A 27,877-nucleotide genomic window follows, 5' to 3' on the forward strand; every position below is an offset into this window, starting at 1 on the left:
TTTTTCAACTGAAGCTCAAGAAGTATTTATTCAAAATGGTATTCAATAGCTGGTAGTGTTGTGACATTTTTGCCTTTTATGGACCTCTTCTGTATTTATTGTATGTTATACTTTTATTCCCATTAATTTTATTTGTTGATTTTACTGTACTTTGGTTACCATTTGTTTGGTGTCAAAGGCTATAGTAATAAATGTTGATTGATCGATTGATTGATGGATATGACGGCTAAACAAAGACACAGTGTAGCTCCACCACTACATATATGTTTGTTTTTCAAAAAAAAAAGTAGGACTTGCTATGTATAATCACTGAATTAGTAATGGAAAACTAGTAAAGGAACTTTGCTGTCCTTTGCATCTCATAAAAGAGGCATATTTAGTCATTTGCTACAACTAGGATAGTGCATTTCCCCTCCACAGCCCACGTAGGCCGCCCTCAGCCCGCCCACCCACCAACCACTGCCCACCCTTTGCCTGCCTGTGTTGAAACCCTGGCCCCAATCCACTCAAACTTTCCACACAAGGGCACAACACTGTGCGGCGGTATGTCAGGCGTTTATGCAACAGCCACAGCACAGCGCTGGGATCAGAGGCCACCGCCGACAGAGGTGGAGCTCAGGGACACAGGGGTGGGGTACACGTGTGGGGGGATGCCAAAATCAGATGCCGTATCTGAGCTGGAAGTGGAAAAGAGGGCTGGCCAAACAAATGAACGAACGAGCATCCAGGCTGTGCTGCATAGTGTGGTTACGGCTGCCTGGCTATTTATATGCGTCCCTCCTTCAGAGAAGGAAGCCGCTCCTATTCGATCCAGATGTGAGAGGAAGGACAGACAGCACTCTGCCTGGAAGTGTAGCAGCCTGGACTCAATATAGGCTCTGCTATTTCACAAAAAGACAGGTTTAGCTGGTGTGCTATCATTTTCCAAACAAGGATATTCCTCCACGATAACAACTGTGATTTCATACTGAGGTAGACCATATTTGCAGTACAGATGCATCACAGGCAACGTGAAAGACAAAATTAATAAAAACAGACGATGATCTTTGGATATAAATATTTCCCTGACAATCATCAAGCTACCAGAGTGAGTAATAAGATATACTGGTTATGGTGTAACATTTGTGTCTGTCGCACTGAGGCCATGTCATCATAGCCTGCAAATATTAAATTGTGCGTCACTAGAATGACAATGAGCAGTTGTCAAACATGGCTAAATGTGTTGTGACCTCTGATGATGGATTGGTAGTGGCCGAGCTCCAGTGGGCTGGAAGCCCATTGATCCACGAGGATCCAGTGACACAGCACTCGTCCTCAGGCTGAACTCTCTAAGACACAGGCGATGGACACAGCTATCCAGATATCAGCTGTTATCACAACTATTACACTTCTACACAAAACTAAGTGGAACTTATTAGGATCATTTTCTACATGTAAAGAAAGAAGATATTGCAACTACAAATAACTTTAATGAGTGGAGCCTTAAAGCAACTTTATTTCAAGATGCACAAATTATCTTAAAAGGTTTGTAATTTTTTCTTCATCCATACTTTTCCTTGTGCTCATATTGGGGCAGAAATTTTCCCCAAGGTTGAGCAGTTCGTGTGTTCAGTGTCTGCCACTGGGGATTAAACTACAGACTGTCCATCCAGTGTACTGGACAAACCCTCCGTTAAGTCACCCATAAGTTTTCTAATGAGCGGATTTGAAGTTCAAATGAAGCGACTCCAAATGTCATTATCTTGGCAGTGCCCGACTCCACCTTCCTCCCTGCCAGCCCATAAATTGGTAAACAGGCAGAGCATGGGCAAGACTGACATGACCTGGGCAGGACGAATGAAGCCTGAACACCCCCACCTATCTCAAAGTTACTAGACACCTTGACACTTGCACTAATTTGATCCCTGCACTGCCACGCAATTCATCATGTCAATGCATCCTGCTTTGTCCCACTTGACGCCACGCTATATAAAATAATGACTTCGTAGCCAATAACACATTTGTGCTCAGAACTTGGCTGATGAAACCATTCGGTCATCACTCCCAGAATCACAGAGAAATTATCTACAGCTGCAGGTTGCCTTGAATCGTTCAGATGCCCTGCGCGCAATAACATGCATTGACAACCAGTGTTTTCGAATAGGTTGCACAATGTTCAGGACTAGTTCATGAAATGAATGCGTGCCAGAGGTTTTGAACATTTCAAAATTTTGTTTGTGCACTGCCACACAGCCACGCACAGTTTCCACACAGTTTACAACAGTTCACAGCGTGTTTACTCATGGACATGCAAGACTGCATGCCAGTGCACAGATCAAATTTGTGTAGGTGTCAAGGTACCTTAACTCAGGCTCTTACAGATGTGACATGATCAAACGATGGATGCTGCTTATTTTGTCACATCTGGCTCTTAGATCCTTCATGTAAATGGAACTTTCATAGTCATAGTATATAATATATATATATATATATATATATATATATATATATATATATATATATATATATATATAAATTCATTAATGACAAATGGATCCCTGTGTGATTGAGTGTGGTTTCAGATAGGCCAGCCATGACACAGGCACATGGGAGCACATACATAAGTGTGATGTTTGCGTCTGTGGGATCTGAGGCCTGAGCAGGAGCCACTGTGGGCTGTGCCACCAGACAGCAACACCAACTGGGCCCGTTTTGCCCCCTGATGCAGCTCAAGCCTGAACGCCGACGTCAACCCACAAGCCACTCGTGTGCTGTCATCACACGCCTGAATATTTGGGTTGAGGACAACATGGGCAGGTGGGAGCCCCAAATGGGATATCACAAACATGTATGCCCACAAACAGTGAAGATGAGATCTACACTGATGACAGGCAAAATGAAAGATTATGATTGCACAGCATCACTGTGAGAGTCATGGTATAATTAACTATGTGTCGTAATGGTATAACTATGTGTCGACTCACAAATAACTCTTCAGGCAATCCTGGTGCCCACAGCAGGGCCAGTGCTCAAATAAAACAGCAATGTCTGCTTGACCAGTGGCTGATGGCTTGAATTGAAAGAAAAGCAACACAGATGGCAAAAGAGACAGCAGAATTAAATTATTTAACCAGTCAGAGGTACAGAAGTGTCACGTCAGATTGGCCAAAGCAGTAACAGCGCTAATTTCCCGATATGATACGATCACAATACTTGGGTGCTGATACGATATATAGCCAATTATTAAGAAATGCAGTTCTACCACTACTGCAGTTTGATATTATGGTATATTGCGATTTTGGTTAGTTAGTTTTTAGTTTAGTAACATTAGAGGAAAAACGTCGAGCAATACGCCTCAGATTTTTAATCAAGAGCTGACATGTTATGCAAACATTTGACCTCTTTTTGTTGTTGTAACCATTTTTGAAATTAAATGGGGAATCGATAAGCACAATTGGAATTGATCTGGAATTGATAAAATTTTACATTAGGGGTGTGACTAATGATTATTTTTGTAATTAATTAATGTATAATGTTTTTTATTAATCAATTCATCTAACAGTTATTTTTATTCATATATTGTATGTTGTATTCGTATATTGATTTTCTGATTATTCAATTATCATTTGGTTAATTTACCATTAAACTATAGCCATGAATTTCACATCAACCTTATATTAAATTATTTTAGCTTAAAAACTATTTATTTTACAAATTAAACAAAGAAACAAAAAGTATCTCAACACACAAAATATATAAAATGCCAAAAATTTAAAAACACAAGTCATGGAAAAATATGACAGAAAATCTTGCGGACAGGTTTTTCTCATTGAGAGACACAAAAAAAGAATAAAATCTGAACATATTTCATCAAGGTGCAACAAACAATTACTGTCATTAACAATGAATCTTTTATTTTTAATTATTTTCTGGATTAACCTGTTGTGAAAGTGTAGTGACACGGACCCACAACAGGGGGCATAAATGAATGGACAATGAAAGAGTCAAATATGAACACTTTACTGTTGTGAATGAGCACAACACAGAGGAATGTGAAATTTTACAGACAGTCAATCACAAGGGTGACGTGTGGGCAGGCTCGAGGATAGAAGACGTCTGTCCTGAGATGAACCGGAACCACACGATTTCCTCCGCCACCGAACCCGGAGAACACTGGAGCCGCCAAGTCCCGAGTCCCCAGGTGGCCACCGTCTTCGAAGGTCGGATCTGGTACTGCTGGCAGGGAGCAGAGACAATAAGATATGGGTGTGTTCACACCCATTAACAACAACGGTGGGAATTCCACCTCCACCTCTAACACACACTCGTGCAGCTCCTGTCTACCCACTTATCTGGTAGAGGTGTGAAGCGAAGCCGTTGCTGATCACACCAAACGCCGGTCTCACAGATAAGGAACACCACAGGAAAGCGGCTGCAAAAAAGAGTTTAGACTGATACACAGTTTACTTTAAGGCTGAGAATAGTACCTGAACGGTTCGACGATATCTCAGCAATGAGGTGGAGATGACGTCCGGGTTTTATGGAGTGAGATGATGAAGCATGAATGGGTGACAGCTGTCAAGAGATAATGAGTGACAGCTGTCACCCCCGGCTGTGTCCGTGGCGGCAGCGCCCTCTCGTGCCTGAAGCCCGCACTTCAGGCAGGGCGCCCTCTGGTGGTGGGCCAGCAGTACCTCCTCTTCTGGCGGCCCACACAACATAACCCATTAGTTGTTTGACAACATGCAGCATGGTGGCTTAGTGGTTAACACTGTTGCCTCACAGCAAGAAGGTCATGGGATCGCCTCCCACCTGTGGCCTTTCTGTGTGAAGTTTGTATGTTCTCCTTGTCTTTGCGTGGTTCCCTCCGGGTGCTCCGGCTTCCTCCCACATCCAAAGACATGCAGGTTAGGTGAGTTGGAAACTTGACCATGTGTGAATGTGTTAGTTTGTCTGTCTATCTGTGGCCTTGTAACAGACTGGCATCCTGTCCTAGGGTGTACCCAGTCTCATGTCCTATGACTGCAGGGACAGGCTCCTGCCCCCTGTGGCTCTTAACTGGAGAAAGTGGGTATAGAAAATTAACGTTTGACAACAAAATAGTGAAAAATATTCATCAGCTTTTCTCAAAGCCCAAGATGATGTCCTCCAATGTCTTGTTTTGACCAAAAAGCCCAAAGATATTCAGATTACTCTCAGAGAGGAACAAAGAAACCAGAAAATATTAATATTTTAGAAACTGAAATCAGAGAATTTATACAATACAAAAAGTAAATGCCCCAAAATAATTGACAATTAATTTAAAATCATTTTAAAATCATTGCAGATCCAGTTTAATATTCAAACCTACCATGATAATTACAGATTATTATATATTACTACTTGCATGTATATAAACACAGAGAAGTGTGAATATACACTTTTTATACGAGCTACTGTACAGTTACACACAAGCAAAAGTGCAATCTCTTATGGAAAAATATAAGAAGCTTGGGATCATTCAGACTTCAATTAATGCCCAAGAATTAATGAACATTTGTCCCAAAGGATGAACAGGACCTCAGGATGATAGTTAAGAAAGTGATGGAATTGGAAGCATCAGGCACCTTTAGGACAGAACTCGATCACTATGACCCCAAAGGCTGTCAGGGGCCAACAAAACCCGAAATCTAAAGTTGACATCAACTGTGTATAAGAAGGATCAGAGCCGACTGTATTTCCTCAGGTAGCTTAGATCTTTCAATGTCTGCAGAAATATGTTGCAGATGGTTTATCACTCAGTGGTCTCCAACATCATCTTCTATGCTGTAGTGTGCTGGGACAGCAGGCTGAAGGCAGCCGACATGAACAGACTTAACAAACTCATCAGGAGAGCTGGCTCTGTCCTGGGGGTTGAGTTGGAGTCTATGGTTGAGTTTGAGTTTATTTGCATTTGCTTTACAGTTAAAAACTGAATCGGAGTCTAAGAATAAGCGAAACAGGCATTTAAAAAAGGAAAACTAAACATATAACAAGACAACACAAAACAAAAACTGGTGTCACAGAGGAGGATGTTGAGGAAACTGCTCAACATCTGTGACAGCACCTCCCACCCCCTGCATGGCACACTGATGACCTGTCAGAGCACCTTCAATCACAGACTGAGACCACAGAGGTGCACCACATAACGCCACAGGAGGTCTTTCCTGCCTGTGACAATCAAACTGTATAATTCCTCCCCCTTCACTGCTTACTGTTTCTGTACTCTGGTGAAATAATTCCCTTTCAGATAAATAAAGTTGATCTTATCTTAACAAGAAGGCTTGGACTTTGTCCTGGTGATCAACTGTAAATTGTTGTCTACCTTTTTTATATCAATGTAACGTAAATTTCCTACAAAAAAAATAATGTGTGTGCGTGGATGTTTATCACATTAACAGACATAAAGAACACATTCCTTTGTCGCCTGTGTCACCCCCCACCCCCTTACACCCTCCTGGCACTCATTGTGGCTCCACACGCCTGGACCACTCGCCACAAGAGAAGCAGGAGAAATGGCCCAGAGTTCCGCCAGCCTACGTGCTCCATGACATAAACGCACAGCAGCATTCAGAGAGGCACACAGCAATAATTGTGGGGAGGGGGGCATTACCCGGACAGCACACCCTGTCACAGTCAATCACAAAAACACACAGCCCATTTATAAACACTTCAGCGTATGTTTGATGGAAAAATGCAGAAATGCTTTGCAGTATCTTTGAATTACCTGTTGCTTTTCAGGGAACAAATGTGCAGGAAGTCAACTGACGCTCACAGGCCGAAATAGCGTCAATACAATTTTGATTCAAGGCTGCAGACCAATGAGCGGGACAGAGTCTAATGGGTTTAGGTCAGAGCCCAGACTGCCCACAGCTCTCTTAAGCTTGTTTGAGCAGCTGTCTGTCTGTGACACGGATACACACCCACTTGAAGGAGGAAGCATTCTGACCTCCATTCACCCCCTCCCATCTGCTCCACCAACCGCCAAACTCAAATCACAAAAACAGCAACAAGCCTGCGCTGGCTTCCATCATTAAAACTTCAGAATAACAAAAAAGAGTCTGCATCCCACTGAAGGCAGACCGTTTGATTTAAACAGACACTCGATTTAAGCACTTCCCACACTGAATATAGGAAGACCCTGATTATAAGACAACCCCACTTTTTCAAGACATATTCGCAGAAAATACTTTCTCAAGATCGAAGCGTGCATTTATTTTTAATAAAGAAAATGCTTTTTAATTTTAATGTTAATAAAAGTTTATTGAGAAAAAACAGGATATCACAAAAAGTAACAAACAGATTTCAATGAAATTTGGTGAGCAGACAGCTAATGTTCTGGGAAATAAGCGCATCAGTTTTGGTGGTAACCTGTTGAATGTTTGACACATAGCAACTTTTAACTGTAAATGTTGAGAGAGGATGCTCATGAAATTTTGGTGAGCAGGTGGATGATGTTGAACAAAATGACGGATTTTATTTGGAATTTAATCCAGAACATATTTTGGATCCAGGATCCAAAAGACATTTTAAGTGGTATGGGGCATTGGTGGAGGTATCCATTCCTTCTAGTTATGTTGTCTATTCTTCACAGATGGACCTTTCTATGCATGCTCAACACTTGCATAAACTCCAGGCTGGTGTGACCGTTCCATTCACTACAGACAGCGCTGTTGTGAGGTAGAAAGCATTATTTATTTCAGTAAATAATGACTTTTATTTACATCATGGTCATGTCACTTTACCTCGCAGCCACCATTGTGGAGACAGGTGCAACGCATAAGCAAAACAAAGCAACCAAATGGATCATGGGTGTCCCTTTGGCCCTCTTTGGCGGTCCTCAACACTGAGGCACCAGTGTGCTGGATCATGCAGAGAGAAAAACAATGCACGGCCAAAATGTTGTAGCCGTAGCTCCCTTGTGATGCTGAATTAGAAAGTCCTGCACAGGTCCCAAGGCCCATTGGTGTCAATGCTTATCCTCAGATTCCATAGCGTCAACGACTCCCCACAGACAGGACGCAGGTTACTTCCCCAGCCAAGGGCATTATCCATTTAGAGCTGGGAGGACTGAGACAGCCCAAATGAAAAGTTCTTTTTTGTTTGTTTGTTTTTTCAAGGACACAGATAGGTAGCATGACCGGGAATCGAACCAACGTCAACATATTGGCAGGCCAACGCCTTATCCCACTGAGCTACAAGGGTCTACAAGTTAAATAAACCCATGCAAAACTTGAAAATATACACAGCTTGGTTCTGCAATAAACACAAAAGGTCTGCAGTCATGATCCACGATGTTACCCACACATGTGGGTGTGTGAGGTCTCGTAATAAGAAATCACATGTAATCCACTGTCACCCACAGCATCGTGCACTGTGTACGCCTGCAGACTGTGTGTGGCATCACTGTGCACTTTGCTTGCATGTGTTGTATCATTATGGCACCTTTCTCCAGAGGATACCTCTAATCCAGTTACAGATTTAAACAAGGGAACAGGTTCCAAGGCACTTATCCTCAGATCACAAGGAGAACAGAAAGGCTTCTTGTCATCTCTGTATCGGGAATTCACACACTAAACATTTTTTGGGGAGATAGTGTGGAATTCAACCTGTTTAGATGCACCCGACTCAGCAGACTAAATTCCAGCATATTAGTCAAAGCCTGTGACGAAAGAATGGAATATTCTTGAATAATTATTAATGTTTACAAAACTGACTTGCAACCTGGCAGTGTCTGTTACAGACAGTGAGTAGCCCAGAATAGAGACTCCAACTATGGCATAACATTCAAAGAGCACGAATACATATCTCTGGTGAAAGGGAAGAATGTAGGTGAGCAAGCCAAGAGCAACAAGAGGAATACAGCTGGATCATTCACACGTAGAAGCCATCAGGATATAGATTCTGAGCCAAGCCCACACACTAAGCTTGATGTCCTGAATTGGACATAGTCCAAATACAGGCCAAAGACGTGTCAGCGGAGAATATGAGAAAAGCCAACATTTAATTTACAGGCAAAGTGACACCATGTGCCCACAAAGTCTGCGTGCCAGCTGAGTTGCACAAGTGGCAAAAGATTAGCTGAAAGACGAATGTGGAGGAGTGGAATTTTCTAAAAATACTGTGTTTTGTTGGGGTCTTAGAGGCTAAGCGGCATATTCTGGAAAAGCTGAGATGGGTGAGAGTGACATTTCAGTGGATAACTTTATCTGCACGCGCTCTTTACGCGTATGAGCGGTGGACTTGTTATTTGCCTTTGGTATCCTCGGAACGTCACGCTGCAGAATGTAATGTTAAATGGGAATAAAATGGGAACACTAATAAATAAATAAGCAAATAAAATCTCTATTCCCATACAAAGGTTCTGTTACTGGCTTGAAGCAGGGTGTTATATGCCAAGCATTTAACAAAGATTCAAAGGTTTGGTGCCCACAGTGAAAACTCAATGCGTTTGAGGATTCATCCATACTTTCCACTTCAGTGTACTTGGGAAAAATGACACAAGGAAAGAGTCATTAGTCACACACTATGTATGCAAGCTTAAATACTGATCCGATGAAATAGGGGTCAGAAAATGATAGGTAGCTAAACTGCCACGGGCCTTAACAAGCTGAGGAAGACAGAACAAAGTTCTTTTTTTTTTCTCCTGCACTGGAAACAGCATAGCGCTTGGACAGCAAAAGTGTAGATGAGTGGGTGAGTGAGTAAGTCTATCCCACCAGATTGTATAGACAATACATAATAATAATTGTCTTGTAACTCACCAAATTAAAACATAATGTTAGCAAACTCTATTTCACTGTGTGAACTTTGACACACCAGATAGACCGAAAAGGCAACTTTGTTTTACCCATGTTTGCCTATCCATACACTGCAAAAACTGTCCCTCTCAAAATAAGCCAAATAATCCAAAATCCATCCAAATTGTGTTGTATTGAGCAAAAAAAAAAAAAAAAAAAAAAAATCTGCCAACGGGGTAAGAAGAATTTACTTGGTTAGAATTTTCAAAACTAGCAAAATGTCTAGGCACCGAATAATCAAAATGTGCCTTAAAACTAGACAGAATTCTTATTTTAAGATTAACTTCTGTCTTGAAATAAGAAAAACAATCTTGTTTCTTTGCTTGGATTATTTGAAATCCAATGTCTTTCCTTGTTACTGGTTAAATACAGCTTGATATTAGCTGGAAAAACTTATTAAAATGTGAGATACATTTCCGCAAAATAAGACATTTTCTCTTATTATTATTATTATTATTATTATTATGATTATTTGACTATTTAGACAAAAATTAAATCAAAGTTTCTTTAAGCAAGTCTTTTTTTACTTTCTTAGATATCAGTTTTTGCAGTGTAGATGTGTCTGCCATCCGCTCAATGGTTAATGGATGCTGGATCGATTATTCGAAATGGCAAACAGCTGTGCTTGAAATCACATGTCGTTTGTCTCCTGGCGTGGTGTTCTGCTCAGCTAATTAGCACTACAAACAACTATTATTTTGTAACTGATCAATCAGATTTTTTTCAATAATTAAGGATTTTTTAATTAATCTATTGATTATCTTTAGAGTAGTTGATTATCTTTTGGTTAAGTTATCAGTAAATCATAACTCTACTAATAACCTTGCATTTATTTAAAAAAATCCAAACATATAAAGTGACAAGCAATTAAAAAAAGCAGTCATGGAAAAAACATGCAAGAAATTCTTGCACCCAATGCTGCTTCTTCCTGAGACACAAAAAGACAGAAAAAAACCTGTAACATATTTGAAAGGGCTGCAATTAATTAGTTGATTTTTTTATTCATAATCCATTAGTTGTTTGTTCCATAAACGTCGTAAAAAAGTAAAAAATATATATATATCAAGGAGTATTTCTCAAAGCCCAAAATTGCATCGTCTAATATTTTCTTTTGTTCACAACCCAACAATATTCAGTTTACTAGCAGAGAGGAGTGTTAAAAAACAAAAAACAAAACAACTCACACAATATTCACATTTATACTGCATCTGGAAAGTATGCACAGTGCTTTACTTTTCCCACATTGTATGTTACAGCCTAATTCCAAAATGGATTAGATTAACTTTTCCCTCAAAATTCTACCCACAATACCCCATAATGACATCATCCGTAAATGGAAGACATTCAGATCCACTAGGACTCTTCCTAGAGCTGGCCGCCTATCTAAACTGAGCGATCGGAGGAGGAGGGCCTTCGTCAGTGAGGTGAGAAGGTGTAGCTGGTGAGTGTGCCAAAACTTTTTGTCTGCACTGCAAATTAGTGATGCAAATTTGAAACACTGCCTCTGAATGTTTCAACACCTTTGTAACACCTGTTTTTTGAGACATTACACAAATTACCACTTTTAAAGGAGCTGTACGTGCACTGCTAGCATGTATTTGGTTTATTTACATTGCAAAAAGACAATGGAGTTCTCTTCTTGTAACAGTACAAATGAACTGCAGCAGCAGCATAGACACTGCAATTTGTGGTGTAATCCTTGTCCAGACTGTTGCATTTATTGCCCTGTGTAGACAGGCCAAGCATGTTCACAGACTGAAATGTATTCCAGCTCAGCAGCAGATCTGGATATCTGGTGAAGATCAACACACAAGGCAGGGGGAGGAAAGAGCAGAAAAACGATAAAGGCCGGGAAAGAGGACAAAGGAGGGAGAAACTAAATGGGATGGGGAGCTGGGTGAGGAGGAGAGCTGGTGATGGAGGAGGAGAGATGGTGATGGAGTGTTGACATCTTTTGGCAATGTGAGAGTTGGTCGAGAGTTTATCAGACAAAGCAAGTGAAGCAAGTGATGAGGAAACAATGGGAATTCTTCCAGTAACTGCTGTGGGGGATAGACAGTGAAAGAACACCCCCCAACACACACACACACATACACACACACACACACACACACACACGCTGTGCCATACAAAAACACAAAAAGCAAAGCACTGTCTGCACACTATATAAGCTTTAACTAAGGCATTAAGAACAGGCAATTTCATGAGGCAGACATGACATCACCAAGTCCAACTTAATAATACCAGCATCGCGACAATATGTACGATGCAGTGCGCCAACAGCAAACCTATTGCTCGTTTCATAGAATCTGCCCATTGTCCTACTGTTGGTTTCAACATACCCCATTTCTCATTCCTGTTGTACCTCCTTATCTTATTCGCAGATGGAGGAATCTTCAGTATGCAGCAAGAATGTCCAGCAGAGAGACCCACCACAATAGTCAACTTGCATAACCCTGCCTGAGGAGGCAAGTTGTAGCAAATCGGTCATGCATCAAACCTCAGAAGTCCTCTTAAATGATGCAATTTGAAAGGAAATAAGTGTTGAAATTCAGGAAAACAGCTGAAATTTGGAAAGAGTGGGTAAAGGCGGGTTACAGAACTGGAAATAATTTTTAAAAATGCTTATAGGTGTAGTCCCGTTAGATTTTTTTTGCACTTTAACTCACATAACATCATGGAGTTGAAGAAATGTAGTAGACCTTCAACTTGTGGCAAGTCTAATGATGTTTTTGCCTATTTAGATGGTGTTTGCATTCTAATTTAACAATGCACAGATTAATATCATTGTCCTGAGTGAAAACATGAACCCTAAAACAAGTAAAAATAGAGCTCAGGTTGACAAATCCCAGTGTTCCCCTTTAAAAGTAAATTAACTGTTGTAGCTAAATAACAACCCAATCTCACGCCATTTGATGACAACATCATGAAAAGTAAATTAATCTATTGGTTTGTGATACCGTTATGAAAAGCACCACATTTTCATGATGGGAGCAGCAAATTCATTTTGTGATGGTATCGTGAAATGCAGGGTGGGGGTGGGTGGGGGTGGGGGGGCGTCTGTGTGGGTTGTGGTTTGGGAGTTAAGGGAAGGGAGAAGGTTAGGTTATGGTTAGGATTGTGATTTGGGCAGGGGTATGGTATGCCCTTCGTGGTCTACATCCCACGATATAAATGTACAACAAAACAGACACGTCTGTTATGGTGTTTTTGACTATGTATGATTCATTACTTCCTCATCATCCCTGTCATCTTCACCAGCATACCCATTTAAATTCACTCAAATCACCACTCTTCCATCCTTGAGTACACATTCTATCATGGCATCTAACTCACACCAGAAATCTTCCTTCTCCTGCTCACAGCCTTACCTGTGAGGCATATGCACTGATGACATTGATTATAACCCCTTCAATTTCCAACTTCACACTTATCATCCTGTCAGACACTCCCTTAAGATCAATGTACTCTTAATGCAGCATATTTTCTGGAATATAAATCACACCAAAGTATAAATTAGATCAGAGTATAAGTCACACCTTTTTCTGTATTATCAGCTCTTTAATTTAGACTTTTTGTGCATTGTTGTAGTATAATTTTTATTGTTGGCACTGATTTTCTTATAATTTAAGTTTATTTTGTTTAGTGTTTTGACTCTTGGGATTGTCTCATATAAACAGTTTTTACACGAGGCCATCAAATATGGCTGTTTCAATATGTTCTGTTTTGTTTTTGAGTGGCAGGGGTGACAGCCAATCAGAGTAGAGCTGCACTGTTACGTCAGTGGCTGGCATCTCCAAAACTGCTTTGTTTTGTATGTTTATATACTGTACATGTCTCTCATATATTATGCAAAAGCTATAGAGAAAAAAAAAAACACTTCTAAAACTGAAAATGCCATTTTTGGAATCTAACAGCACCTCTGAAGTTATTTATAAGACATTTTGCGGACGTTAGCGTTGGTGACATCAGAGGCTAGTAGCTATCTGCAAAACTCTGTTTTGTTTGTGTGAAAATATATCCTCTTTCTCATATATTATGTAAAAGCTAGTGAGAAAAACACTTCTAAAACTGAAAACACTGTTTTGCTAACTGGATAACACCTCTGGCACTGTTCCACTGGGCTCCCTCTCATTCACACATATGTACTCAGTCTTGCTCCTGCTGCCTGCTGATTTTCATTCCCCTTCCCTCCAGAGCATATATCCACGTCTCCAGGCCAGACCCAACCTGCTCTCTACTCTCACTACAGATCACAGAAAGAAGAAGAAAGAGGATCATAGTTAACGTGGGTAACCAACGAAAGCATGAAACGTGTTTCCAGAAGGGCCCACGGCACGTGTATCTCCCTCCTCCCCAGCACCAATGTTAAGAGTGCCAGTTGGGAGCATGGCTGCGATCAGGAAGCGAACCCGAGTCACTGGCGTCCCAGTGCAACGTGCAAGCTGTTACACCACCACCTCCCTAAAATGTCATCTGAAAACATCATAGGCCATGGAGACTCCTGTCTGAACTCACCTGTCACCTGTCCATCACCACTGCAAACAAGAAAGGACTCAGAGCTAATCCTTGGTGTAATCCCACCTCCACCTTGAATGAGTCTCATTCCTACTGTGCATCTAACCGCTGTCACACTATCCTTGTACATGTCCTGCACTGCTCTCATATACTCCTCTGCCACTCCAGACTTCCTCATACAATACCACAATTCTTCTCTTGGCACCCTGTCATAAGCTTTCTCTAAATCCACAAATAAACAATGTAACTCCTTGTGGCCATTTCCATATTTCTCCATCAATATTCTCAGAGTAAACATTGCAGCTGTAGTGCTCTTTCTCAGCATGAAACCATATTGCTGCTCACAGATCACCTGTTTTCTAAGCTTAGCTTTTTCTACTCTTTTCCATAACTTGATGCTGTGGCTGATCAACTTTATGCCTCTGTAGTTACTGCAGCTCTGCACATCACCCTTGTTCTTAAAAATACGAGCCAGCACACTTCGTCTCCACTCCTCAGGCATCACTTTCCAAGATTTATTAAACAATCTGGTTAGAAACTCCACTGCCATGTCTCCTAGACATTTCTATGCCTCCACTGGAATGTCAATCAAGTTCAATTAGGGCTGAAACGATTACTTGAATAACTCGAATAATTCAATTACAAAAAATGATCGAGGCAAATTTTGTGCCTCGAAGCTTCGTTTAAACATAGTACATATGCCAGGCCTGTGTGTGGCGCTGTAATGTCCTCAGAAAAACAACAGAAGAAGACTAGAGCATGCCCTCAGGCTGTGTAACGGCTAATAATTTAGCCCTTAAAGCTATCGCTTTCCAATGCGACAGGGCAAAATAAAGCCTTTTAAGAGAAATAGGCTCCACACTGATCATCTGAAATAGACTTACTGCACATTTAAAGTGAAGCAGTGTGTTTGTCTGTTATTAAAAAACACGGTCTGCTAGACATGCTGAGTGACTATTGACCCAACGGCCGGGTACCCACAGTCGAAGCCGGCTGCTGTTCAGACTCGCACTAAGTGTTTTGCTTTTTCTGGGCAACACACAATGTTTCACAAACACGGTATCTTAAAAAAAAAAAACACTAACTGTGAGGCTGCATGTTCAACCTCCTGTTGAAATGCATCTGCTGAATCGCAGAGAAACAGGGATAAAAAAAAAAAAAATCCCGTAGAGATCCAGTCCACCAACCTTCAAAAAAAAAAACTCAAAATGGTTACATTTTACAAGTTGGGGGGAAAAAAAACAGAACAGAAAGCCACATCCCATCGCCATTTCAGCAAAATGTCAAGACTTTGGCACAGGGACATTGTGCCATTGCTTAGGGAGAGTCCTGGACTATTGATGTTGTTTAAAAATGCAAAAGTACTTTTTATCCAATTACTCGAATAATCGATAGAATACTCGATTACAAAAATAATCGATAGCTGCAGCCCTAAGTTCAATCAATCAAGTTTTATTCCTAAAGCGCTTTACAACAACCAAAGTTGATCAAAGTGCTGCACACAGTTAAAAACAACCATAAGATAAAACATATACATCTAAAATATATTACAGTTGTTGATTTCCAGGGAGTCACAGCTCTATGTGTCAAAGGCCAATCGAAACAAATACGTTTTCAGCCTGGCTTTGAACAGGGGCAGGGATAAGATGGAGCGCAACTCCAGAGGAAGAGATTTCCAGAGTCTAGGACCTGCCACGGCAAAGCCACGATCGCCCTACTGTCTATACCTCGACCTTGGAACCACCAGCAGGTGTTGGTCTGAAGAGCGCAAGGCTCTGCTGGGCTGGTGAGGGGTCAAAATGTCACTGAGGTAAGTCGGTGCTAGGCCATGGATTGAACTAAAGATGAACAACAAGAGTTTAAATTGTATTCAGAACTGAACCGGGACCTAATGGAGGGAGTAAGGTGTGATATGGTCGTATTTGCGAGTGCTGGTGAGGAGGCGAGCAGCTGCATTCTGCACCAGTTGCAGACGGTAAAGAGAGGCTTGACTAAGTCCAGTGTATAGTGCATTACAATAGTCCAGACATGAACGTGAATGTCTTCTGGACCAACTGCCTCTCCACTCTTCATCCTCTTCATAGCTGCCCTCACTTCATCCTTACTAATCTCTTGTACTTCCTGATTTACTCTCACCACAAATCCAGACTTTTCTCTCTTATTTTCTTCATTCAACAACTCCTCAAAATATTCCCTCTACCTTCTGAACACATTCTCCTCACCTGTCAGCACATTACCGCACCTTTTACCACCCTTACCTGCTGCAGATCCTTTCCAGCTCTGTCCATTTCTCTGGCCAATCAATGTCTTTTTTCTCCTTTGTTACTATTCAACTACTTATACAGCTCAGAATATGCCTTTTCCTTAGCGTTTCTCATTCACTTTTTGCCTTACACCACATCTCCTTGTACTCCTTCCTACTTTCTTCATCTCTCTGACTATCCCAAAACTTTTTCAGCAATCTCTTTCTCCTTATGCTTTCCTGGACATCTTCGTTCCACCACCAAATCTCCTCATCATCCTTCCACTGCCCAGATGTCACACCCAGTACCTTCCTAGCTGTCTTTACCAGCTGTCCAAATTTCTTCCCCCAATGCACTGCCTCTCTCACCTGCTCACTGAATTTCACACAACTGTCTTCCTCCTTCAGCTTCCGCCATCCTACAAACCACCATCATATGCTGTCTAGCTACACTCTCTCCTGCCACCACCTAACAGTCTCCAATTTCTTTTATCTTGCATCTACTACTAAGAATGTAGTCCACCTGTATGCACTTTCCTCCACTTATATATGCCACCCTGTGCTACTCCCTTTTAAAAAGTAGGTATTCACCACAGCCATTTCCACTCTTTTTGCAAAATCAACTAACATCTGTCCTTCCACATTCCTGTCCTTGATACCAAATCTACCCATTATTTCCTCATCACCTCTGTTTCCTTCGCCAACATTCCCGTTGAAATCCGCTCTTCTCCTACTGTCTGTGGACACGTTCTCCTCCTCCTCTTCTTCTTCACCTAGATAATGATTAGTATTATTAACCCTCTGGGGTCCGACGGCATTTTTTTGGACAGTTCACTCGCCTGGCATAAATGTTTTATTATTGCTGTTAACAGCTCTCCCTGCATCCCACAATCAAGTTTTATTTCTCTTTTTTTCAGGACAACCTATGTTTTCAGAATATATATGCTATAGTAGTGTTTTATAAGTGTAATAAAGGTTTACAATCAAAAATAGGCAAGGAAAAAAATAAAGCAAAAAATAATTTTCCACACACATTTATTCAAAACACACAGCAAATTATAATAAACAACTGTTTTGATACTTTATAAAGGTAATTTGAGGTCTTGTGTGAAATACTGTACAACAAAAAGGTTCAAACAATAAACACAAATGCACATTTTGAACAATATATACAAAATGGTCTATGCGTTTTGTTGTCCATTGATATGATAAACAGTGCTTTATGTTGAGAAAGCAACAGTTATCCAGTAACATTCACATGCAAGCTAGTGGGGCAATCCTGATAGTTACACACTCTTTGTTTGAGCATGTGAGATTGTCATCAGAGGCTCTCCGTCTGCTTCACTGATCGCTGTGTGTAATGGCGCAGGGCGCATGGAGACCAATAGTATGTACTCATTGGAGCACCCAGGGGGCTATAAAAACGGGCCAACTAGTAACATATCACTCCTGAAAATGATCTTTGGCTTTTCATGTGAGGTAAATCTGCCCTACGATTGGATTTTGGAAAACTATGTGACAGTGAACCAATTCCGAATGCGCACGTCATCATACAGCTTCTATGAGGAGTACAAAGATGGCCGAAGGCTGGCTCAAAAGTCTGCGGAGTTAACTTTTCAGCAAAAAAAGTAAGTTTCTATCTCATATCATTAAAAAGTTATTTATAATTTTGTAAAGCTTGGTCTTACCCGTTGTATACGACGGCCTCAGCCCCAGAGGTTTAATAACAAACAAATTATTTTATATAACAAATTATTTTATTATATAAGTCGCACCGGAATTGTAGTCACAGGACTTCCCACATTAGTAAAAATGTGGTTTATAGTTCGGAAAATACGGTACTCTTCATTTAGAATGACACCAACACATTTCTTCTCCCATACACACCATAAAACAACAGTTTGAACACACCTCTGATGCTCCTGGTCTTACTTCCATTGCACTTGGTTTCTTATACACATAGCATGTCTGCCTTTCTGCTCTCTATCATGTCAACCATCTTGCTTCTTTTACCATACTGCCAACATTCAAAGTCCCAACTCTCACTTCCACACTTCTAACTCTCCTCTTCTCTCACTGCCCCTGGACATGTTTTCTGCCTCTTCTTCACCCGACAGTAGTCCATTCTTCACTGCCACCCAGTCAGACAACAGCACCGGTGGCAGTTGTTGTTGACCCGGGTTTTGAATAGTCCAGGTGTGGAAATTTGATTTGTGATCTGCATGTTAGGCTTAGCAAATGTAATGCCAGATACACTTCCTGACGCAACCCAACTCATTTATCCGGGCTTGGGAGAGCTCTAAAAATACACTGGTTGTACACCCCATGTTGCTTCCACAGTTTTAATGGAGTGGCACACTTTAAAAGACTCAATTAGTAGATTTATGATCTGTCAAATCAGAGTCCTTCTCAGTTGAGCAATGAAAAGTTCCAGATCCAATAAACCTGAATCCCTTGAAAGGATCGATTCAGAAGTAATGCAGCAGCAATGAGCATTGATAAGCAATGATAATCAATACTCAGATTAAATAGGACTAAACTGTGCCAATTTTCTCAGAGGTTTAACTACTTTATCAATGTAATTCTGAACTCCCTTGTCCGTTTGGAAAATAATGAGAGCTATCCTGGGTTTGACATTAACATGAATAGAGCTCATTGTTGCATACGGCGAGTCCAATATTAACAGAAAGAATGGCTTAATTTCCTAATAGAGTCTGTGATTTAACTGCCTCAGATAAAGAGACTAAAGTATAGTAACAGGTAATTAATAGTCATTTGTAAGAGGCCATTGGTAAAATAAGGCCAACTTGTTCCTGCTCAGAAGAAAAGCTTAAACTGCTTCCACACTGCACCCATCTTTGCAGGTTCACAGGGCTCATCTGAGGTACACACTATACCTCAGATGAACATGCACTTTGTCTTTCACATCTAACACTACAAAGCCACAGATGACCATGTACCGTACAAAATACTTTGTCTTTCACATCGAAGAAAATTAAGCCACGGATGACCATGTACCGTACAAAATACTTTGTCTTTCACATCGAAGAAAATTAAGCCACGGATGACCATGTACCGTACAAAATACTTTGACTTTCACATCTAAGAAAATAAAGCCATGGATGACCATGTACAGTACAAAATACTTTGTCTTTCATATCTAAGGCCACAAAGCCACGGATGACCATGTACCATACAAAATACTTTGTCTTTCACATCTAAGACAACAAAGTGACGGATGACCATGTACCATGCAAAATACTTTCAGTAACTGCACAATCAGGTGTACCACTAGTGTTTCACTTTTGGTGAAAAATGAAATTCAGTATAATGCTTAATAGTTTGTTTCACAATGATAACAACATCCCAAGGGATCTTCATGCAGAATTTCACGAGCAAATACCATTTAGATTTTTTTTGGTGACAGACTGAGTGCTTGATCCTTGTGAACAAAAACAGGTACTACAGAGACTACATTAGGTTTGTGAAGAGCTCTTTTATTCCAAAATGTTACACACCAAAGCATTGGAAATGGTGTTATTTCTGTGTCCTATAATGTGAGTCAAAAAACTGGACCAAAATTTCTGCTGTAAAACCTCCATCATAGTTTTACAAGTGATTCCAGTATAGAGCTACTACTACAGAGACTACAAGGCTCTATGGAGACTACATTTGGCACATTGTCATTCTTGAGGTACTAAAAATAAATATATCACTTCCAATTTCTAGATCATGGTTGAGACAAAGACACTCTAGTGAAATACGTATATTGGTATCATTCCTGCACCTAGTGTTGCCTCTCTGTGAGTATGCTACTACGGCGACTACAATATTTTGGGGGACATCCACATCCCTGATTATGTGAATTTCACAGAAGTTCCAGCAATAAAACTGAAACAAATTACTAGCACTGTTTTGTAGGGGATCCATTTAGGTGTCAAATCTAATAAACAGGAATTATGAAATCAAAGGATTTATGTTTAGAACATAGTGTTTTCTCAAATGAACTGACAAATTTGGATTCTGGTTACAAACCTATTATTTTACTCAAATGACTGCTGCTTGGCTCCAAGTGAAGATATTCTGATTCCGTAACTTGTGTCATGACAAGAGAAATACTGGGAATGTCACTGACTGGTGTAGTACTTTGAAAGGTTCGAGAGGATAAATATCAGCTTTATTATATAATGAGCAAATTTCACATGAAACGAGGTAACATGCAAAAAAGTGCATTTTTTCACCATATATTCACCATTTTTGAGTTTTTTTTTAATGCATTTCCAAACTGTAAAAAGCAGGGCACAGATAAAGGTATGCCCAAGGGTCCTTAGCAATAGCTTCTAATGTCCCTAATGGCATTATTTTATGAGATATAGATTGGTAACATTGCATTATTAAAATGGTATCACCTGTTTGTGCACTTACCGTTTGCCTTTCACATCTAAGACAACAAAGTGACGGATGACCATGTACCATGCAAAATACTTTGTCTTTCACATCTAAGACAACAAAGCCATGGATGACCAGGTACCATAGAAGACACTTTGTCTTTGACATCTAAGACCACAAAGCCAGTTTTGTTGCTGTGTTATGGTCCTCTGAATATTTTGGCAGTTTCTATTCCAGGGTGGGTATTTGACGATGGGATGAACTACTGGGTGCAGCTCGCAAAACTGAGAATTCATTAACTGGTCAGACATAAGCTTCCCCATCCAGCGCGGGCAGACATCTGGAACCAGCTGCAAAGTAGAATAAAGTGAAACAGCGCCATATTTTCCAGACTGAACGCAGTAACCGTGTGGTTCATAGGGAAATGGAAAATGCAACAAATCAGTGGAGTGATGAGGAAGTGCAAGCCCTTGTGGGAACAATCATCTATGCAAAATGAGAAAGCCTCTCAGAATCTGGTATTTTACATTTGTCTGTGAGGGGGGGTCACACGACACAAAGCAATCACAGAAAATGAAAACATAAAACACGGCCTCAATAACAAAGACCATATTATTAAAAGCAGCTTTGAAAAACTAAGGGGTCACTTGTTTTGTATCTACATAATGTAAATGTAGGTAAAAAGAGAGTACAGTGATTCCAAGGAATCATGGGAGACTTGAGCTGCTTTCACACATACCTTGTTTGGGCCGGACCTTCGGACTTTTCAGTTTGGTCTGAACCAAAATAGCAGGTGTGAAAGCAACCTCTGACCATGGTCCGAAGAAAAAATGACCAAAATGTGGTCTGACCAAAATGTGGTCTGACTAAAAGTCACGATGTTGGTCCAGATCAAACACTGCAGAGTGAAAACACTTTTTGAATAGTTTAAACTTTCAGACCAATGACAGAAAGTTGAGGCAGGTTATATCACCCATTAAAAAGTAGAAGAAGAAAAGTAACAAACAATCATTTATTTCATTGTAAGATAATAACAGTGTTTTTCTGTTTTACACAGCATTATAAAAAAAAAGGGAAGGATCGTTGTTCAAAATTTCCTCTTTTTGTGAGGATACAGCTAATTTCCTTTCTGTAATGTGACACAAATTATTCACATTTGATTGAAACCAGCTGACTTGCTGCACCTAAATAGTCCATCTCTCACTGTTCATCTTTGCCTCGTGTTGCAACATCTTGTTCATCAAGATAATGTTTTCATTATCGGATTATCTTTTTAGATAAATTTAAAAACCATCATCGGACTAATTATCTTCCGATGAATTACCGTCCGATAACTTTTAGACCGATAACGTACTAAACTAAGCTGAACAGTGAAAAACATTTTTAAAACTGTTAAAGCTGTTGACCTACCTGTTAAAAGTTTCCTAATAGGCATGTTGTTCTACCCTCTGCAATCAGAAACCACTCTATCGTCTGTAAGTAAAGGAAAACTGGTGACCAGAAAAAAAGGCATTTCCTTTAACACCGTACTAATATAATCGCAATGTCACCAAGTCATCCAGAGGCATACATGTTTAACTTATGGTTCAAATTTTAACCACTCATTTTAGACAAGTTATTTAAAATTATTGTCATGTCTGAAGTTTATAAAGTGAAAATATCAGATATATGTTTTCGTTTTAAAGTAATGTGCTAATTTTTAAGGTTTTGTGAGCACATGCTGTGCCAGGCAGCAATGCATTATGGGTAGCATAAGGTAATCTCAGACGTTCACGACAGGACAAATGCATTTCAGAGACTCTGTTCAGGGTCCACAGATAACAGCATTAAACTCTAGTGCCTAAAACTCTCGTGACTATATTCTCTGGATTTATAGACGTTAGTGTATTTGCGTTTGTTAAATTCCACGCATCTTAAATGTAGCAGACACGGATTATCTGGAATTTTGTTTGACATTTTTTCAAGGCCGCTACTGCCATCTACTGGCCAGGAGTGTTCATGGCAGTATTAAACGTCTGGGTACATGGCTGCTCTCAAAGTGTTGGTATTGGCCATTGTCCAGGCGCTTTTTGTGTGCATATATGTTAACTTTGTATTCTAAAACTACGGTTAGAAGTAATTCCGACTCCTTATCGATCCACACGAACGAGGTTGGCGCCATGTTTTTAGTTTTTGTGGAAGTGACGACAAGAGAATAAGGCTCCTGATTGGATAGAATTTTAATCAGTACCGCCACCCAAAGGTTTGGCAGACTAATTACAACACATTTATACGGTTCGATGTGGATGGATTTTTTTTTTAAACGACGTAGTGTGGATGAAGTTTTTTCCCCAAACTGAAAGGGTAAGATATTCGGATTTACAAATACCCGACAACGTGTGTACATGGCCTTATGTCTGTGAAAGGCACTATATAAATAAATTTACTTACTTACTTACTAATATTGAGTGCACGTTTTACAACATCATAAAAGTTTTAAAACATGCAACTGCGATGACACTTCCAGGGCTCCGTAAAAATGCCTGTTTTTACAAATAAAAATGGAATATTTTACAAAAGCACATTTATCTTTAAACCAACACACGACACACGTCACATTAACGTGTTGGTTTACATAATGGATTACTGAACCAATCACTGTTTAGCACTTTTACCCAGAATGCTTTGTGGTCTGTGTTTGTTAAAAAACCTCAGAATTAGTGCCTTATTCAACATTAAAAGATATATGTTATATTAACTTTGTACAAATGACAGAATTGACATTAATGGAGTTATTCTATCAGTATTTTCAAAAAACTATAAGTTAGTATGACTTTATTTTTCAAGACCTCCGCCTGACCGGAGTGTTGAAGTTGATAGGGAGCTGGTCTTATGGCTGCTCTTGGTGTGCCTCTGTGGTGGGTGTGTTGTTGTAAATAAGAGCTTCCAGTAGGGGCAGAATGTTGAAAGAAAAATGATTATGATTAGTAAAGAGTTGATTTCGTGGGTGCTCTCAGAATTTGTCTGTGCTGCTTCCTGCAGGGGGCAGCATGGTCAAACATTCTTGTTTATTCTTTAGGTCTTTTACCGCTTTTGATGCTTTCAAACGCGATCGTGTTAAAAATCAATTTCAGCTCTTTAGTAACTGAAAATGTCCCATAGACAACACCGGAATTTATTGGTTATCGATTATCTGTAACTTCCGATACATTTTTGGGTGGTTTATCTTTATCAAAGACAACTTTTCAGTTATCTTATTATCTGTTATCGAAGTTAATTTTTTTTGTTATCTGTGCCCACCACTGCCGGTAACATACACAAATACAAACCATAAATGTTTTTTTCCACAAAGGTGGAACATGTAAATATTGGAGGAGCATGGCGTGCAAACACACAGCGTCACACGCACATGCACACACAGACACACACGCTGTGTTGCAACACGAGGCAAAACATAGTAATTTTAACATGGTAACTGAGCTGTTTAATTAATGAGGCGCAGTGAACCTACTTCTGGCACAAAGAGCAGCTTGTGGAAGTGAGCAGAGACTGAACGCAGCGCACAGAGATTCCACAAACGGAATACCCCTGTAGCTGACCGAGACACCTGAACACCCACACCAAGGGCTGAAACTCACCAACCTGATGGACAACCTCCGCCGCTGAAGCCCTGATCGGAGTTCTGAAGGAGGAAGTGCGGCGCAAAGTGCCGAAGTCACGGAGAAAACTGTTTTCAGCCATATGAGGAATTAAAGTGTTTTGAGATGTTATGTTCCGAACTCTGGAGGCTTTATGTGGATTTTTTTTTTTTTTATGATCGTATGATGAGAAATTCCACTGAAGCGAACAGGTAAGACTTTTTATTTACTGTATGTGTGAATTTACTCCGCATGATGTACAGTGGCTTTCAGCCAATCAGTGTACAGCATTGACGGGCGTATTTAATTTATAAGTAAATTACATGAAAGCATGTAATAATCCATAAATTAGCCGCATCATTGATAAAGCCGCAGTGTTCAAAATGTATGAAAAAAGTAGCGGTTATAGTCAGGAAATTTCGGAGAGTGCGCATGAAAATCCCACATTGAGAAGTTGACATCACGCTGCTATAAAGGGGTATTGGGTCGGAGTATCGGAGACATTTTATGATTACGAGTACGAGTAAATGAAAACAGGATCGGGCCGATACCTGATACTGGTATCATCATCGGTGCGTCCCTAGAAGAAATAACAACTTCTCGCAGAAGAATCATAAATGTCTTATAAAATATACAAATAGGAAACACATAGCATGAAGGATTACAATTTATACTTGAGTATAATTTGTGTTTTAAAAGTTAAACCATTACTTAGTTAAACCATTAAACAGATTACTTTCTACATAATTAGTGGGAACAGTAATGTAAATATGTATCGTGACTTATATCAAATCGCAATATGTGTATTGCGATATGCATCATATTGTGGAGCTAATATATCATTACACCCTCTAATAATAATAGTGTATTTGCAACAAAAGGAATCTGTTCATTCATTTTTTTCCCCCATTCAAATGGAATTATTGGCCATGTTGAAAAAAAGCAGAGAGACTAAACCAATCAATGCAGAGTTTAAGGAGATGCTGCCTACATAGATGAGGACTTCAAGATCAATGTATATAATGAAAAGTTCTTTCATGCAAACACCACATTGCAGTGTGAAACCAAATTAACCTGACCAAACGTACTTATAAATATGAACCTTGGTGCGGACTTTGTTTGGATGTTTCACGCTTGAAAACACCCCTAGGTTCTGATTAGTTACGGGTGAGAATTGTTTAGTTAACAGACAGTGAGCTCTGATGAGGCTATGCGGCCTGAATGTACACTTCATCTATGTTGAACTTTTGACTCCATCCAGGCAGATTGATTAAAAAAAGAAAGGAAAACCTAAAATAAAGCATACACTTGTCTGCTCTCAGAGATAATAGATGCCCTTCCAACCATCCTTCCATCCCATTCTGCGAGACTGAAGACAACACCATCGCAATCACAGAAAGTCTTTACTCTCTGAGGATGCCCACAACAGAAACAAGATGGAGAAGGATGCCAAGCAATTAACTGGAAAACTCACTGGTTCAACAGTCACAGTCTGGAAGCGTTTTAATAAGCTGGAAACTATTTCCAAAATGGTTGACGGTTCCGATGCCGACCAGAGACAAAGACCTGCATTGTGAAGGCAGAGTGTGTATTTTTCTTCACTGATCAAGTTTACTGCCAAGAGGCAGGGAACAGGCGACAGACCCAAGTGCAGTCGTCGTTGGTTCTTTAGTCCCCACCTTCTCCGCCCACTACTCCACCTCCTACCACACACACGTACACACTTGTGTTTTTGTAATTTTGAAGGATATTACATTAACTTACATTGAATCTCTGAAGACTTACCGTAACCTTTATACCATTCCCAACTTCATGCTTAAACCCTAACAAAGCCAAATACCAAGTTTTTTCCCAAAAAATTAATATTTAAAATTTTGGGGGAGAAGCATTTTTTTTCTCCCCCAAAATGGGAGGTGAGCCCAGCCAAAATGACTGTGTAAACATAGTTTTGTCCCGCAACATGATGAATACAAAACCACCGGCGATTCCTGGAATGGGTGTGTCGGCTGCTTTACAAAAACTGAAAAAAAATATATAATGCCACCAAAACACTTCCAAGTATAATGTTGCTTTACAGACAGACTGCAGAGACAGACGTCTTTTATTCTATGTTTGACCATCACAAAACTGCCATACTCCTCAAACCACAAACATATAGACAGAAATAAAACCCCATTCATCTACACCACAAAAAAGGAGCGAAAACAGCCTCACCAAACTTCTCTTCTCTGCTAAGGGACTCAAGTCAACAACTGAGCTGATTAACAGGGGGAAGCGTCTTCACTTGGCATGGGCATAGCTCAGGGTGATGGGCCATCGCTGACCTGGGTGGTGGGCTTGTCTGAGCTCGACTTTGGTATATACAGATGTCAATGCATGTGGCCTCACTGCTCTGTTTCTCTCAATCCTTCATCACTCTTGACATTTTGCCTCGCTACTGTTTCCTGTGGTAGCCAGCCTCTCAGGCCACCCAACACATACTCCATAAATCAAGGTGATGCGTCTCCGATGTGGACTTAAAATAGGGCCGCAGTGATACTTTTCTTTGCTGTGCCTCAAGACGCCCCTTGCTGGCACCACTTTGGAGCCAAGAGCCCAAACTTGTACACAGCATTTTCTAACAACACCCTTTGGCATAAAGTGACAACTGGTGTGGTGTCTCTCTCCATGCCAGCGTGTTTGGCATCACATGTACTCGCAAGCAAAGAGATGGCAACCCCTCTTGGATATTTACTTACACTCTGCAAAGGCATGTGTCTGTTGCTAGCAGCTTGAAAGGACAACACTGTTTAAAATGACTGATGACTTACTTTAAGAATTGTACAGAGTAAGTTGTTGCAGTGTGGTGTTAATTAAATGCTTTGTTATTGTTCATCATGTGCACTGTAGTGCAGCAGATAAGAGAATATTGACAGAGGAATCCTGCACATGGTGATACAAGCATCAAATTTTGCACAAATACTCCTTAGACATTGGTCTTTTCAAAAAAACTGAATGCCCACTTGAATTTTTAATCGGCAGTCAGGTAGGGGTCAACTGAAGAATTACACCAGGGGTTAAAATGAAAAGAGGCTTCAATCATACTGAAAGCTATACCACATTATTTATCTCATCACAGAGAATCCCATAAGGTATAGTTTGGGCTATCTGTGACTGAATGTTATGGAGGTATGGGGTAAAACAGCAAGAATGGTGACAAAGGTCAGTTTCAGATTGTGCAGAGGTCAAAAGTTAAAGTTGCTCCAATTTTGTTAAAAAGTGATGCAAATTATTAGTTGAGTTAAGAAGGTTTTAAAAAGGAATAAATTCAGATT

The 27,877-nt window shown here is 40.3% G+C and overlaps 1 protein-coding gene across 1 annotated transcript in view; it reads right to left on the reverse strand.

Moving 5' to 3' along the window:
• igf1ra (insulin-like growth factor 1a receptor) overlaps positions 1-27,877 on the reverse strand; it is a 242,427-nt gene that overhangs the window by 143,414 nt on the left and 71,136 nt on the right. The window lies entirely within an intron of this gene.

This window comes from Thalassophryne amazonica, chromosome 8, assembly GCF_902500255.1.
Source record: "Thalassophryne amazonica chromosome 8, fThaAma1.1, whole genome shotgun sequence".
Taxonomy (NCBI): domain Eukaryota; kingdom Metazoa; phylum Chordata; class Actinopteri; order Batrachoidiformes; family Batrachoididae; genus Thalassophryne; species Thalassophryne amazonica.